Source organism: Mus musculus, chromosome 5 (assembly GCF_000001635.26).
Source record: "Mus musculus strain C57BL/6J chromosome 5, GRCm38.p6 C57BL/6J".
Classification (NCBI taxonomy): domain Eukaryota; kingdom Metazoa; phylum Chordata; class Mammalia; order Rodentia; family Muridae; genus Mus; species Mus musculus.
In genome coordinates, this window is record NC_000071.6 from 28,706,118 (window position 1) to 28,719,628 (window position 13,511).

The 13,511-nt window shown below is 44.4% G+C and overlaps 1 long non-coding RNA gene across 1 annotated transcript in view; it reads left to right on the plus strand.

Annotated features, from left to right (window-relative positions):
• 9530036O11Rik (RIKEN cDNA 9530036O11Rik) overlaps positions 1-13,092 on the plus strand; it is a 252,226-nt gene extending 239,134 nt beyond the window's left edge. The window contains exons 5-7 of the long non-coding RNA NR_015562.2: positions 4,816-4,903; positions 5,004-5,075; positions 12,699-13,092. This is a non-coding gene — a long non-coding RNA (RIKEN cDNA 9530036O11Rik). The remainder of the gene's footprint in view (positions 1-4,815; positions 4,904-5,003; positions 5,076-12,698) is intronic.
• The last annotated feature ends 419 nt before the right edge of the window (positions 13,093-13,511 follow it).

Here is a 13,511-nt window from a genome sequence, read left to right on the forward strand (position 1 = left end):
CATTGGAATAGCACTATGTTTTAAGTAACTTCAAGTCAAGTCTCAAGTGCTAACTCTGACACCTGCTACCTTAGTTGAGAAGGATTCAAGTACCACAGTATATTGTCAAGAACCAAGATAGTGACTAAAATGAAGGAATTCAAGAGAATCAGATCTCTCAGAGCATGCAAATGAGGGCTGGAGAGATAGCTCAGCTGGGTAAAGTATTGTCTTGCAAGCACAACAACATGAAGGTGATCCCCAGATTCCACATTAGAGAGCAATCTGGGCATGGTGGAACATACTTGTCATCCCAGCACTGGGAATACTGAAGCAGGTAGGTGCTGGGGTTGCTGGGCAGCCTGCCTAGCCTTGCTGAGTTCTTAGAACATGCTGAGTTCCACGTCAGTCAGAGACCTTGTCTCAAAGCAAAACAAAACAAATACAAAAAACTGAACCTAAGATGCCTGGATAATAACAACCAAAGTTATCCTTTCACACACGCACACGCGCGCACACACACACACACAGAGTGAGAGAGGTAGACAGAGAAAGAGGAGAGAGAGAGAGAGACATACACACACACACAAAGAGACACTCAAAGAAACAGAGACAGACACACACACACAGAGACAGAGTGACAGAGAGAGGGCTATGATCTATGACAAATTATGACCAAATGTTGCCATGAAGTTATATCACCTCATGAACATCTGGGCAGAGCAAAGCTATCTGGTAGGAACACCCAAGTCCGTACTAGGACTTTTGTCCAGGATTCCAGCTGTCCAAAAGTACATGGTAACATGGAGAATTCTTGGCGAAACTGGCATCTCACATTTTGTTATTAATCAATGAGAGGCTGAAGTAGCTGGTCCCCCGTGAGTGTGGCCATGAAACACACCCTGAGTGTGGCATAGGCTGTAATGTGGTCCTGACTCAGGCTGCCCATTCATGAACACATTGTGGTACTTTGGCAATTGTAGGAATAGCTGGGCACTCTTGTCTCCCTGCCTGGTCACTCACACTCTAGGATCAGGTACCTAAATGCAGCACTCCATTGTATTTCAGGTGGACTATCCGGACGCTGTGTCCCTAAGAGCCACACAGGATGGCCATGCAGGTACTTTTTCCAGCAGCAGCATGGGATGTGGAGCTGGGCACCTGTGACTCTGCATAGTTAAACCACCCCACACTGAACAGAGGACAAGTTTCTTGTCCTAGGATCAAGTCAATGGGGACTGGCAGGGAAGTGATGTCAAAGATCGAAACCAAGGCCCGGTGTTCAGTTTGTTGACTCTGTTACTATGTTTCTGCCCTTTATCCAGCAGAGAAGGGACAGCAGAACACATTATTAGAACCAACAAAATGCCCTTTAACAGTACATCCAACAAAGAACAGAGACTTATGGTTCATTTCATGGGCCACCCAAGGAAAATAAACATAACATTTGAGCTCAAAGGCCCCTGTGGAGGTCCCTGTTGGTGGAGCAAACTTCCTCACCTGAGTGTGACATAGCGAAGTGACAGAAGGGATATTAGTTCATTTACAGCCTTGTTCTTGACAAATATGAGGAAAAGTCACTCCGTTTTCAAGCATCTTGGGAGTGATTGCCTTTCCACAGAGAGCTATTGTAAGGACCTGTCGCCCACAGTTTTCTGTGAAGGTGACCCCTGAACTGTGGCTAAGCTAGGATTGTGAGCTGAAGAGAACTGGGGCAAAAGTCAATGCTGTTGGGGAGCCACAGAAAGAGGCCCCGAGTGACTTAGGTAGCAGCTGCAGAAACAGCAGCATTGGGCTCTCTGCACTGAGCAGCCCCTCTCCAGTGGGTTCCACTAGACTCAAATTCTAGATGATTCAGAACTTGCCTTTGAAGAGTTCTGCACCTGTGAGCCTCTTGGAGCTGCTCACTGTTATCAAAGCTATATGGACCTGCTAGAGTGGTGACGTATCCTTTCCTCTGTGAAAAGGGCTGCCACATTGGACTTGGGCCCCTGTATGAGCTGCAGTTTCCCTTTCTCTTGGTGAAATTCTTCTTAAAACCTATGCACAACCCCACTCCTGTGTCATGAGTAGAAGATGGCTCATTGCAAGATATGAGAGGTCCATCCTGAGGGTTCTTTGCAAGATTTCAGTGAACTCTTTCAGAATTCCAGAGAACTCTTCTGTTGGAAGATTAAATGCAGCCCCCCAGTGTCCCATACCATGCTGGGCTTAAGGTTTTGTCATTGGCATTAGACAGCCAGCATATATTCCTGTTGTATCAGGGACATGGGGCACCAGTTCTTGCCTATGAAGACAATCTTTTAGATGAACAGAATGACCACTGGGCCTGGAGATGTGTCTTGGTTAGTAGACTGACCGCCTGGAGCTGGCGGTGTGCCATGGTTAGTAGAGTACCTGCCTGGCTTGCACAAATCCCTGGGTTTTATTCCAAACATGATGTATGTTTCATTATTACAGAACATGATTGTAATCCCAGCTAGTAGAAAAATCATTTCAAGGTCACCCCCAGCTATGTAACAAGTTCAAGGCCAACCAGAACTCTGTCTCAAAACAAGCAAATGAATAAACAAACCCTCAGAGTTGCAAACTGGGGCATGCTTTCAGAGAATCCACATGCCACATCTCTCTTAAGGACTCAGAAAGACAACCATCTTTAGCATGGTGCCCTACATAGCATTCATTATTGATTAGGGTGCCATTTTAACTCCTCTGGGCAGAGTAGAATCTGCCAGGCAAAGCCCAGGGCCAACCATTTGTCAGGCAGAGTTCCACTGTATTCTTGGGTCATTGATACTTACCTTCATACTATGCCTTGAAGAAACTACACATTTGTCAATAACCAAGTTCATAAGTAGATACTGAGCACCTATTTGAGACTATAGTTGCTGTGTAAAGCAGAGCATTAGCCCATTTATTGTCTGTTGTGGAGAAACCAAGACATATTACATTACATTCCACAGAAGATCTGCAGACAAGCCCAGTGTGTGTCCGTAACTGCTAGGTCAAGAAGTTATGAACTTGGTACATGCCATCTAAACCAGGATTTGGAAACTTCCACACCCTCTCTGAGGACCACATAGTAAATATTTTAGGCTTTGTGGGACAGATGGTCTCTGTCACAGCCACTCAACTGTCCTGGTGTGAAAACAGTTTTAGATGATATGTAAATGAATGTGTATGACTGTGTGCCAATAAAACTTTATTTACAAAAACAGGCAGCAGTCTGGATTTGGCCCAGGTAAGGTTGCCAGAGTTAGCAAAGAAAACTCTAAGTCTTCCAGTTGAGTGCAAATTTCAGAGAAAATGTAGACATGGTTTTTGGCATGTCCCAAACATTTTAGGGGGTGCATAGCCAAGGGTAGCTGCTGTTTTATCTGGTAACCTTGAAGTCAACAAGCATCTGATTTGAATTAATGTATATTGTGAGTTAGCCTGTTAAAATATTTGGCCTTGACCCTGATAATCTAAGACTTGGGGAAAATCAAAGCGAATTTCCAATGAAGGTTAGGAAAAAGGGTACTGTATCTCAGAGAGGAAGGAGTCTTATCCAGTAGAGCCTGGTCAGGGACAATTGGCCAAGGATGAGGCACTTGGTTCTCCCAGACTCGGGGTCCTTGTGCCTGAACTGGAGGGTCCTTGAGGCATACACAGTCTGAGCACTGGGATAACATGGCCATCTGGTAGGCAGTGCCCTGCATACAGGGGTCCTGGCCATCTTCCCACCAAAGCTCTTCCTGGCAGCTGTTTGCTCACCTTCTCTCCTCAAGGTCAGCACCAATCATTCTTGGACCAAATAAATGTTCACTCTCCTTTTGCTCAGTCAATTGCTCAGTTCCCAGCAAACCACAGAAGATGATAATCAGGCCTGGTGTTGCTAGCCTCGCATGTGCACACACAAACCACATGTGGAATTTAAAGATACCTAGAAATTTAAATCATCTTTCTATCTGAGGTCATGAGGCAGATTGTGGTTGCAATCAACCTTTACACTCAATTCTAAAATAGCATGTGACCCAGGAAAGGTGTCCAGTGGAGTGAAGACACAGGCGTGATATCATAAGGAGCCCTGGCTTGTGGCTCTAGCTCCCATGTGTACTTGCTATCTGAAATGTTCTTTCCTTGTGACAACACCAGGCATGTATCATGTTCCTCACTGCTAACAGAGATTATACTAGCATAATCTTGGGTGCATAGCATCTACTACAATTACCTGGCAGGTGGAAACACCCACAGCACTTTACCTCCAACAAGCAGGCAGTATGTGCTGTGGGTCTGGTCAGATAATCCAAGGATCAAGATTCCCTGGGATAGGGTGGCCCTGGCTGATGCAAGGGAAATCCATGGGGCACACCATAGAGAATTAAGACAGATGACAACAACAGCCTGCAGGATGGTAGAGAGACTTGAATTTACTCATCATCTCCCTTGGGCTTGTCACTAAGCCAGCTGTTTAGGACACCTTGCCTTCTTTGAGACGCAAATGTGTTACCTTCCTCATTCCATGACGAAGGAAACACTGAGAGAAGTTCAATATCTCAGTTGGGTAATACTGAAAAACTAAAGTTTCCTTTCGTTCCTCCTAGATATCTACAGCAGAGTCCCTTTGATATCTGACGAAACCTTTGAACTGTAAAGGGAGGAGCAGAGGAATGCATGGCCACTGTAGCCTCTTAGCAGGGTTTGGGCTGGTGGCTGAGTTCTCCATAATTGTTCCAAGACAATCAAAGGCTTTGCCTACTGCAGAGATAGTGATGCTGGGGAATGCAAAACATTCCAACTTCTTGTTTGACTTTCTGCTTCTTGCTTCTTCTCTCCCCATTACATTCTTCAAAGGATGAACAGCACATTAACAACTCCCCGGTGGTGACAATTAGGGGCAATTTGTGAACTAAAATTGGCCAGTTGCCTTATTACTTTGGAGGTGACAGTCTACCACTTCAATCTTCTTTAAATCCATGCTTAAGACCAAGCCTGTCTGCTGGAAGGATTTTCTGCATTGCACATTTGTCTTTTCAATGCAGAGCTGCGACACAGTGGGAAGAAGAAGAGACTCAAGTCCTACTGAGCCATACATGTTGGATACTCATTCTCAGGTATAAATTAAAAGATGCTTAACTAATGTTTTATTTGTCCAAATAAAAATGAAAATAATAATACTAATAACACTGTTGAGCCCAAATGATAGAACGGGTAAATCACGTGTTTCTTTTCTTATCTCACTAAAATATTTTACTAAGAAATTAATTTTGATGGTAGATGAGCTTAGCAAGTTGTCTTTTTTCTTTTTTTTAATTCAAAAAGTATTTTCATATATGTTTTGATTATGTTTTCCCCTCTGCTACTTCCCCATCTTCCCCATCTCCCTAACCAATGAATGAACTTTATGCTATTTCTTTGTTTCTCTCTCTTTCTCTCTCCATCTCTATCTCTCTCAAAAAAACTCTACAAAGCCTCAGAAATGAAAACAAACAAACAAAATGACAAGACAAAGACACAATAAAACAGGAGCACCCCCCACCCCCCACATAAACCCATGGGATCTATTCTGTGTTGGGAAATTACTCCTGGGCATGGGGCTCACCCTGGAGTATGGCTGACATAACCAGTGACAGACACTCCATGGGAGAAAACCGATTTCTCCTTTACAGTACGTATCAATTGCAAATTGCTTCTTGGCAAGGAGTGGAAGTTTGTTCACCTCTTGGTGTGGGGAGCCTGTCTGCCTGTAGCCTCTACAGCTCTTGTGCATGCTATCACAGTTTTCGTGAGTTCTTATGTGCATCTCTCCTGTTGTGTCCGGAAGATGCTGTCTCCTTAAACTCATCCATTACCTCTTTCTTATACCCTTTCTGCCTACTCCTCCACGTAGATGCCTGAGTCTCAAGCAGCTAGCTTTCAGAAAGCTTCACATTTAGTACCGAATACTCCAAATCCTCTCATATTGTCCAGTTGTGGGCCACTGTGTTAATTCCCATGAACTGCAAGCAGATTCTCTGAGGATGGTTGAGTAAGTCACTGATTTGTGGATAAAGCAGAATGTTGTTAGGGGTCATTTTATCACTGTATTTCTTCAGCAGAATAACTGTAGTAGGTGATAGTGATAGCATGCAAGGCCTGTGACAGATGTAGTCTCAGCTTCATAGCCGCTTTAGCAGTATCAGGGATGGCTTCCATCTTAAGCAGCAGACCTTAAGTCTTAAATAAAAATATAAAACATGGTTGGTCACTACCTCAGCATTTGTGCCACTATTGTGTCTGTATCTCTTGCAGACAGGTTATGTAGGTTTCAGGGTTTATAGAGTGTTGATATAACTGATTCCTTTTCTCCTCTGGTAGCATGCAGAGTGCCTGCTTGCATCAGAGATGCTAGTTAGGAAGGGTGAGGTTTCTACTTGGGCACTAGCTTCACTTTTCTGTGTTTGATGACAGAAGTCAGTCTTGTATTCAGTCCCTATAAGAACTTGTCAGCTTGTTGAAAGCAACCAATAGCCTGGGATATTTAGGGGTGTCTATGGGACACCCTTTGGCTGGTGACTCAGGATGTAACCTATTCCTGGCACTAGAGGTTTTATATGGTGGCATAAGATATCTAGTTGGGACATTACCCACTCATAGGATGACTCAATATGAATTTATTTCAAATATGTATATATTTTAGGGAGCTTCTGCACTATTAAGTTTTCACACATTTTCTAAAAGCCCTTTAATGTTAGTTTTCCCTCCCCATATTTCCCCTTTTACTCTTCTCTCTGATTCCCCTCTCCAGTCAATCTTTCAATTCTCATTTCCCTTTTGTCTTTCTCTCTCGATATTTTCTATTTCCCCCTTTTATGGAAACCCTCTACCCACCCACCCCCATCCATTACTTGGTAATTAACCTCTCTGGTTATTTTGATTGTCTCACACCTCTCAAAAGCTTAGAAGCTAACATCCAAAAATAAGAGAACATATGTAATATCTGTCTTTTGAATTCTGTAGTACTTCACTCAGGATGAACAGTCATGTACCTTGACAGAAGCTGCCTAAAAAAAAATCCATGAACCAACAAGTCCACCATGTTTATTCGTGTAACTGACAGAACACTAGAACACAGAAGCATATCTGTGAACAACCATATTTGGATCAGCACTCATCTGAGTGGGTATTTCAGTGAGATGTCCTTTTCTCTTGAGCTCCATGGTATCATAGCCCTTCACACCTGGGCTATGGGCTGCTTTAACTGTACCGCTCCAGGACACTCATCTGGATATTTAGTTGACTAGAAGTATCATGCTAATGAGATAACACACTGCCAGGTTCTTAGGAGCCTTGGACTTAAGCACAGTTAATTCCTCTTTGAGATCCTTGATCACTGATGTCTCAAGATCAAATAACCAACTAATTAAAATCAATGTCCACCTTCCATTGAAGTCATTATGAGCCCTCCCCAGAGGAAGCAGTTTGCTGAATTTGAGATCTATGGGGAATCCTTTCCTTCCTCAGATCACATGAGTGGGAAAATGTGGAGCTCAAAGTTCCTGTTTCCTTTCCATGTCAAAGGAAATTGTTATCACTTCACTAGTTGGTTTTCCCAGCCATACAACCCACAAATGCACGTCCTGTAGCATGCCTGCTAAAGATCCCTCTGTGCAGCCATGTTGGGGCACACATTAAACATGCATGAAGGCTTTCAGGAAAATAGCCAATATGCATTTGTGATGTTGTCTTTTGTTATGTGAGCAAGTGTGTGTGTGTGTGTGTGTGTGTGTGTGTGTGTGTGTGTGTGTTTGCATTCATGCATGCACATGTGTGAAATCTTTCCAGGATTTTGAGGGTTTTTTAATTTATTGTTTTTAATTAGATATTTTCTTCATTTACATTTCAAATGCTATCCCAAAAGTCACCCAGACCCTCCCCCACCCCACTCCCCTACCCACCCACTCCCACTTCTTGCCCCTGGCGTTCCCCTTTACTGAGGCATATAAAGTTTGCAAGACCAAGGGGCCTCTCTTCCCAATGATGGCCGACTAGGCCATTTTCTGCTACATATGCAGCTAGAGACACAAGCTCCGGGGGTACTGGTTAGTTCATATTGTTGTTCTACCTATAGGGTTGCAGACCCCTTTAGTTCCTTGGGTACTTTCTCTAGCTCCTCCATTGGGGGCCCTGTGATCCATCCAATAGCTGACTGTGAGCATCCACTTCTGTGTTTGCCAGGCCCTGGCAGGATTTTGAGTTTTTCATGTATAATCCTCAAAGATGAAACTAGACAAGAGTTAGAGGCAGAGAGAGGTCAAAAAGAGTTGGATCGCTGGGGAGCCCTGGGCTCTGAGAGGAACTGGGGTGCTGTGTCTCCTGTTCCACACCCCTGGCATGGGCAGAGCCCAGCATGTCTGTGGGAGCAGGTGTTTGGGATCTAAGAATGAGGCATAAGTGTCTTGGAAACTGAGAACATGTAACCTGTATTGGCTTTCTGTGTGGCTGTGGAGGGCTGGAGAGCCTGGACTTTGACAGTCTGTGTGGAAACAGCCAGCCCTTCCACAGTGATTTTCACATACTCAGGGTCAGGCAGAGGAGCAGCAGAAGCGAATGTCTCTATGAGAGATGGCTGTGAGGATCAGTGGCTCTCTTCCCTGTGTCCAGTCAATCTCCTACCCTTAATATGTCACCGGAGGTCTAGGGGAAGGTCAGGATGACTGAAATCAAGTTTCATCTACTTTGAAAGTGTTGGGGCCTAAAACAGAAGGCAGCATAGGAACTAACAAACAAATACATGGAAAGTATCTCTCATGCACTTGAGCCCTGGGTGTGAGATGCATGCCGACTTCTATGCAGATGAACTTCTAAAATTCTTTCTAGAACATTCACTGCTAGAGTCAGTCCTAGAAACAGAAAGATAGAAATGAACAAGAAAGAAGGGAGGGTGGTAGCTCCTGACACACTGCTGAGCTTTAAGTTTGACTTGTTCAACACAATTCCTCCCAGGAAGACAGCGGGCCAGCATACAAAACACTCTCTTGGTATGGCAGCCTCTATCAGAGTGCCAGACAGCAAGCCACAGTCCATCTGTAAAACGCAGGCATCTCCTGGTAGCTGTATGAGGACTCTCTGGGGTTAGCTTGCATAGAAATAACTGGAACACATGTGATTCTCTTGTGGAGGCTCTCTGGAAGGCATGTGGCGGTGCTGTAAATGTTAAAACATTTGCTCACTGCATATCCTGAAACCTCACCAAGGACGAAGAAAAAATGTACAGACACCCATACTGGTAAGTCACAGGAGCTGCATGTACAACAAGATGGCAAATAGCATAGTTGCCTGTCAACAGGCAGATGGGTATGTAAATCTTGTAATCATGCAACCATGGTGGTGAGAGATGGTAGTACTCTAAAGTACAGCAGGCATTGAGCATTGTCTGTAGAGTCTAGGGAAGAGCTATGTAATGATGGGGTAGGGTGGGGTGAGGAAAAGGCCATAGACAAGAGTAGCCACACTGCAGCACAGCCCACTGTAAGCACCTAACTAGGGCTGTGATTGTTGCTGAACTGTCAGTGAGATCGCCCTGTAACAGCACCCTGGGTTGCACACTTATAGACTTGTTCACACAGAGACACCGGGGATTATCTGTGGGCAATTCAATTCCCTTCTGACATTTCTTCTTCCATAGGCTGTAGTAGGCCTTAGTTGGGGCCTCTATGAACCTGAAGCCAGTACAAAGCTCCTTCCCTACCAGGGTCTTTGATGAGTCTTGTCCTGGAATGGGCGGATTTGATATTAACCATACAGAAGAAAGCCTGAGTAAAGAGACTGGCTTTTTTTTTTTTTTCTTCACAGAGAAAAAGACAAAGAAGGAGAAAGGCGGGAAGACTGAGGAGAAGAGGGCAATTATTAGAATAGCCACACTTAACTTTCTGTTATCTAAAATGTTTTATTCACTGGTAGAATTACAGATCTTTTGAATTCTTCCATTCTTTCTTATTCTTTACATCTTCATACTTATATATACACCTTGTTTTAATTTTGTTGCCCCTGGTGCTCTCTCTTCTCCACTCCCACTCATCCGCATCCCTCTTCTTTCTAATTCTCCTACCTGTACTGCCCTTCCTCTCTGTGAACAGGTCTTATGCAGGTAGCCGCAGGTGCTATGTGTTCAGAGTCACAGAAACCACGTTATTTCCAGAATAGCTTTCACAGCACATGGTGCCCATCCAGGCTTTCTGCTCCTCTCCCACAGGCTCCCCCAGGTCTGGAGAGGATGACAGGGATGCCCCACTTAGGGCTGAGCACTCAACAATCGCTCACTCTCAGTCCTGGATCCATAGTGAGTTGTGGACTTTTTCCATCTTTTAAAACAAATAATGAGCACACACTAAGTGTAACTTAGAAAATTGTTAACAATTTTGCCAATTAGATATCCAGCTAATGAGGTTGCAAATTGGAAGTTAAAAGGTTCTCAGTTAACTAAGCCATGAAATCTACAGCTGTGTAAAAAGATGTGAAAATAGATACATTCTAAGTTCTGCCAAAGAGACCAAAGACCAGTGGTAATCTAGTGGCAAATGTCTCTCCTCACCAGGTCCCTGTTATGAACAGAGGCCATGGGCCGTCACCCCAGTCCTAAGCTCAGCATGTGATTCTTTAGTTATGGTCTGGCTGCTTGGAAGGGTTTCTTAACAGGAAGAGAAATGTATCGTTATCAGTTGTGAGTGGAAGTCCCTTATAAAAGCCCTTTCCTCTGAAATAATAAAGGACAGCATAGTCCTGTGCGGCTTCTGTCTACAACTCTGTGAACAAACTTCGCAAGTTCAACCTGGTGCCTATAGACACCTCTACAGGATCTTTCTTTTTTTTTTTTTCCTTTTCTTTTTTTATTAGATATTTTCTTTCAAATGCTATCTCGAAAGTTCCCTATACCCTTCCCCTGCCCTGCTCCCCTACCCACCCACTCCCACTTCTTGGCCCTGGTGTTCCCCTGTACTGGGGCATATAAAGTTTGCAAGACCAAGGGGCCTCTCTTCCCATTGATGGCCGACTAGGCCATCTTCCTACAGGGTCTTTCTTATTTGCTACAGCTCCCCCCTCAACCCCCACCTCTGTGATTCCCAAGACACATCATGTGTCCCTGTTCAGATTTTCTGGAGTACTGCAAAACAAACAAACAAAAAACAACCAACCAACCAACCAACCAAACAAACAAACAAACAAAAAAACCCCAAACCCATGGTTCTGGCCTGAGGATAGGGCTTGGCAGGTAAAGTGCTTGCTGTGAAAGCATAAATACTTGAGTTTTGATTCTCAGCATTTACACAAAAGGCCAGGTGTGGCTAATCCCAGCACTGAGAAACAGAGAGAGGCAGACCCAGCTTGCTGGCTTCCCATTGTAGCTGAAACAGCACACTCTAGGTTCAGTGAGTGTAGTTGTGTATTTCAGTTGTCAACTTGATAAACTCTAGACTCACATGGGATATGGGCCTCTGGACATTCACACAGGGGATTATTCTAATTAGGTTAATTGAAATGCAAAGATCTGTCCACTATGGGTGGTGCCATTCCATGGTCTAGGCTCCTAGACTACAAATAGAATGATCGGAGTACCAATATTCATCATGTATCCATTGGCATCATTAAAAACCATCTGGATTAAGTGACATCTGTGGAAGTTCTGAATGATTAATATCAAATCCAGCCTATGGAAGAAGAATTGTCAGCAGGGAATTGCTGATAGATAAGTCCCGGTGTCTTCATGTGAACAGGTTGCTTTCCCTACAAGTGTACAACCTAGGCACTGTCACAGGGTAATCTCAAGCTAGGGTGCTGCCATAGGGCAGTCTCAGCAACAATCACAGCCCCAGTTAGGTTTAACCCAGACTGCTTTACAGTGGGCTGTGCTGCAGTGTGGCTACTCTTGCCCATGGCCTTTTCCAAGGTCCCTCGCCCCACCCTACCCCCATCATTACAGAGCTCTGTCCTGGACTCTAGAGAGAATGCTCCATGCCTGCTGTACCTTAGAGTACCACCATCCCTGCTGCATTTGGAATGACCCTAGATTCTCAGACTTGAAGGCATCAAAGTACCATTCACACATCACACCATGAGCTTCAGGCTCTTATGTAAAACAAACATCTCTTTAAACAAATCTGAAGATAAAGGTGTCTCTAATTTTACAGTAAACAATACTTCTGATAATGTCTGGACCATGAAAGAGGCACCTGAACTGTTCATCAGGGAAAAGATCAGCCAGGTCTTTAGGGATGATGCAGCATCCCTGCAGATGCCAGCTTACACACAGGACACAAACTTACCACTCCCAGAAGCAAACTCAGAGTGAAATCAAACTGATTTTTCAGTTTAGAGTTTGTGGCACAAGTGACTAAACCATGGGGAGTAGTAGACTTGGCCAACTAGAGGGGTGTGTGTGTGCGTGTGTGTGTGCCCATCTCTGTGTAGGGGGCAGGTGATCAGGCCTCCTCCTTTTCTTGGGTCCTCCCAGGAAGCCATATTGACTTGGACATTCGAGACTGGGTAGAGACAGTCAGCCATGATGTCCCTGGCATCCATTTCTAGAAGCGAACACTTTGGAAGTTCAGTGTTTTAGGCTTTTCTGTTAGTTTTCAGGATGGGGGTGTCTAGAGCCCCACTTGTTTTCTTTCAAAGCTATTAGGAAGCTATTCGTTGATTTATCAACGGCATAGAGGGAGGAACAAGTTCCTAAATCCGGACTTCTTTCATTTACACAGGGATGGCCACATGCTGACATGGCAAGGATGGAACAGGAAGGGGCTCCTCTTGTGCCGTTATCATATCTGAGGATGTGGACATGAAGAATATTCATCAACATGGAAGAGTGACAAGGGAATCCCCCACTGGTCCTAGCCCACTGGTCCTCCCCCAATCTCTCTAAGGCGCACTATTTGTCTCAGCCTCTGACAATGATGCAGCCATAACCTCTACTGCCGTGAACACACAGCTTCCTCACCTGCCTTCCCCGTGGGCCTCATTTCTGCATGATCTGTGCAACGTCAGAGCAGTCTACTCTGTACCTATAATAGCATCTGCTGCCATGTAGTTGGGTGACTGTATCATTCTTATTGGGCACATGGTGGCTCTTATTTCCAATACACAATCTTATGTAAAGGCCTGGCAATTTCCTTCCCTGGCAGGAATAATTACCAATCTCAGCTGATTCCATGTCCTCTTCATCCTCATCTTCCCTCTTCCACCAGAGTCTGGCTCCTGTATTTTATTGCAGGCCTCAGAAGACTAAACCCTCCCCTTATTTCTCAGAATAGCCACCTGGATGAGACTTTTTGCCTGTGACCTTTGTGATGGGTCCTAGGATATATTGCTTTGGGAAGAGTGGAATTCTGTTCAGTTTCTGCTAGGGCTGAATTGTGTTCGCCCAAAATATGTCCCAAGCCTTAGCTCTCTACCTGTGAATAGGACCTTATCAGGAAGTAGGGTCATCAGAGGTGACTAAATGTTCAAACAGTTTAGTTTCTATGTTCATGTCATCAGTACAAACACATGCATATATGTACATACATATATAT